The sequence below is a fragment of the Colobus angolensis genome, unplaced genomic scaffold, assembly GCF_000951035.1.
Source record: "Colobus angolensis palliatus isolate OR3802 unplaced genomic scaffold, Cang.pa_1.0 Scaffold654, whole genome shotgun sequence".
In the NCBI taxonomy this organism is placed as follows: domain Eukaryota; kingdom Metazoa; phylum Chordata; class Mammalia; order Primates; family Cercopithecidae; genus Colobus; species Colobus angolensis.
The window spans coordinates 725,518-729,245 of NW_012120199.1; the positions used below are offsets into that span (position 1 = coordinate 725,518).

Consider the following 3,728-nt stretch of genomic DNA (forward strand, 5'->3'; position numbering starts at 1 on the left):
TATCATTTTGACCTCTCTAAAAATTTCACAGCATTTTTCCTGTGGTTTAAAAAAATAAAAAAGACAAAAAAATCCCATAAATTTTACCATGTGTTAAAAATTATTCTATGACCCTTTTAAAACGTGGCAAGGAAGACTTTATTCAGAGCCATTCTGATAGGTACAGGGATCACGGTATGTGAGTCTTACAATGGGGAAGAGAGACGGGGCTCTCCCCAAATTCAGCATGGGCAGTTGGAAATTGATAGCTGCCCTTAAGGAGTAGGGGGTGGGTACAGTGGATGGAGAATGACAAAGAGTGAACATCAGTAGTGAAGGGGAGGTAGACTGTTGGACCCTGTCACACCAGATGAATGAATAATGCTTGTCCTCAAAATAGGGCCCAGTTTGTGAAGTAAAGTAGGTCCATCATGGCGATATGAGTTGTCCTTGTGTGTAATTCAGGAACCCAAGGAAAGCTCTGAGGCCCTAGACTATGCATGTGGTCTTGGGCCAAAAGCAATGTTAGCTTTCTATCTAGCTGTGGGGTCACTAAGGCTAGGCTAAGAAGTGTATGGCCACGTAAGCCAAAAAATACCCCATCTCTCTTGTTCTTAGAAGTTCAGAGAGGTAGTGACCAAATAGGACTTGAAATAAAAGAACTACCACGTCCCATAGGCTTTTGGCTTTCTTATTTGACGTGAAACAGCCAGTCAATTCTCTCTTTGCTCTCCTAGGGCAGGAGGAGAATTTCTCTCAAATGGCAAAGGATGAAATGGCCTTCACATCTGAAGTCAAATAAACAGCTACATCTTTTATACGACTGAGAAAACAGCACTCAGTGAGATTTCAGTGTTTTGAAGTCACTGATCTCAAGAAACGGTATAGCATAATTGGTCAGTCTAAAGTGTTTCACCCATACATGACACACAAGCAAAGATAAAATGACAAATAAATATATATACACACACATAAATGCATATATTTTTGTGTATAAATAGGTACCATATATGAATATACACAATGCATAAATGAATAAAATTAAAATAGAGGTATTTATATATACAGTGTTGTAGAGTGGTCTGCCAGTTGGTGGTGGTATTTCTCCATACAAGAGAAATAAAAACATATTTTTTCATAAATATATATTTAAAAATAAACATAGATATTACCTATAATGACAGATATATACATAATAAACGTATGTGTGTATATAAAACATATGTATAAAATACATATAGTGCAGAGAAATACACAGACACACTGAAATGCACACAGATGCACTTACATCTAAAATAGATGCCATAAGATTGTCTCATCACCTGTTGGAAATAAAAGAAGCCAGAAAGACACAGAAGTCTTTCCATGCAGGTTTCATGTGACCCTACACTAATGGCAAACACCAGGCCAGAGACTTAAACCAGATCCAGCCCAAGCAGCATCACCCAACAGTGGGAAAACTGTCCGCTTCTAGACAACCTCTTGATCAGGATAGGTGCCCTTCTTTGGAACACCTGAGGTGGGTGCATCCAATGGTGTCCCAGTATGACACTTCACTCTGTGGAGGAAAAGCTTTTCACAGAGAGTTGGAAAGGCTAGGTCGAGACCCGAGGATGTGCTGGGATAAGATGGTATCAGGCCAGAGCAACACCAGGCCAGGGTTTAACTGAAATGCGAGACACTGGGAGCTTTTTCAGAGCCAGGAAAATGGCTCCAGAAGCCAAAGGCTTAAGTAATTCTATTCTGGCTGTTTCCAGCTGATTCTAGAGAACCCTACAGGGCAGTACTAAAGAATCTCTGAATCAGAAACACCCGAAAAACCAGGTGTCTGAGGCCTCCTCCACAAGTTTCAGAAGCAAGAAATACAGATGTCTGGCTTGACAAACACTTCTGGATGCCAAAGTAGGTGTTAGAAAAAGAAAACTAGGTTAGAGGCAGACTCTTGGACCCTGCCACCCCAGGTGAATGAATGATGCCTGTGCTCAAACTGGAGTAGGTGAGATGAGTCCATCATGGCAGATAAGAACTGCGCATGCACAAGCCAGAAAGCTACAGAGGGCCTGGAGTTTCTGAACCAGGCATGTAGCCCTGGTTCAGAAGCGCTGGTCAGTGTCCGACCAACCTTTAGGTCACAAGGGTATTCTGAGAAGTGTATGGCCATATAAGCCAAAAAACTTCTGCATCTTTTCTGTTCTTTTTTTTTTTTTCAACAAACAAGTGTTTATTGAGCACCTACTATGTGCCAGGCACCATTCTAGACCCCCCAGCAGAGAAAAGAACAAAACACAAGATAGAAACAGCAAACACAAATTCTGAGGGAGAGGAAAGGGGCAGTTGAGTAAGACAACTAAGGGGAACTGAGAAGCCTGGGGTGATGGGGGGCCTCCGCCTTAGGCCTCTTCTTCAGCCTCCTTACTGAAATCCTCCTCCTCTTCTGTGGTAGCATCCTGGTACTGCTGATACTCAGTGATGAGGTCGTTCATGTTGCTCTCAGCCTCAGTGAACTCCATCTCATCCATGCCCTCGCCTGTGTACCAGTGGAGGAAGGCCTTCTGGTGGAACATGGCAGTGAACTGTTCCAAGATGAGCTTGAAGAGCTCCTGGATGCCAGTGCTGTTGCTGATGAAGGTGACAGCCATCTTGAGGCCATGAGGTGGCTGTCATAGACAGCTGTCTCGATGTTGTTGGGGATCCATTCCACAAAGTAGCTGCTGTTCTTGTTCTGCACGTTGAGCATCTGCTCATCGACCTCCTTCATGGACATCCGACCACGGGAGACAGCAGCCATGGTGAGGTATCAGCTGTGGCGGGGGTCACAGGCAGCCATCATGTTTTTGGCATCGAAGACCTGCTGGGTGAGTTTGGGCACTGTGAGAGCTTGCTACTACTGGCTTCCACGGCTGGTGAAAGGGGCAAAGGCAGGCATAAAGAAATCGAGACATGGGAAGGGAACCATATTGACTGCCAACTTGTGGAGGTCAGCACTGAGCTGGCCACGGAAGTGGAGGCAGGCAGTGACACCTCTCATTGAGGCTGGCTGAGACGAGGTAGTTCAGATCCCAGTAGGTTGGTGTGGTCAGCTTCAGAGTGTGGAAGCAGATATCCTAGAGGGCCTCGTTGTCAATGCAATAGGTCTCATCGGTGTTTTCTACCAACTGATGGATGGAGAATTGTAGGGCTCGACCACAGTGTCATATAACTTGTATGAAGGTACCACACTGAAGGTGTTCATGAAGCAGTCCGGATACTCTTCTTGGATCTTGCTGATAAGGAGAGTGCCAATTCCAGAGCCTGTGTCCCAGCCAAGTGAGTGGGTCAGCTGGAAGCCCTGCAGGCAGTCAAAGCTCTCCGCCTCCTTCCATACCACATCCAGGAACGAATAAACCAGCTTGGCTCCCTGTGTGTAGTGGCCTTTGGCCCACTTGTTGCCTGCCCCAGATGGATCAAAAAGAAAGTTGTCTGGTCTAAAGATCTGGCCAAAATGACCTGAGTAAACAGAGTCCATAGTCCCAGGTTCTGCATCCACCAGGATGGCACGAGGAACATATTTGCCACCTGTGGCTTCATTGTAGTACACGGAGATGCAGTCCAGCTGCAGGTTGCTGTCCCTGTGGTAGGTGCTGGTGGCATGTTCATCACTGATCACCTCCCAGAACTTGGCACCAATCTGGTTGCCACAGTGACTGGCTTGGATGTGCACAGTTTCCCTCATGGTTAAAATTTAATTTTTTTGCTCGGCACAAAGTGTG

The 3,728-nt window shown here is 45.4% G+C and overlaps 1 pseudogene across 1 annotated transcript; it reads right to left on the bottom strand.

Annotated features, from left to right (window-relative positions):
- Window positions 1-2,190: 2,190 nt before the first annotated feature.
- LOC105500266 lies at window positions 2,191-3,710 on the bottom strand (annotated as a pseudogene). Its single transcript, XR_001000005.1, has one exon. The product of XR_001000005.1 is annotated as a tubulin beta chain-like (transcript).
- Window positions 3,711-3,728: the final 18 nt, after the last annotated feature.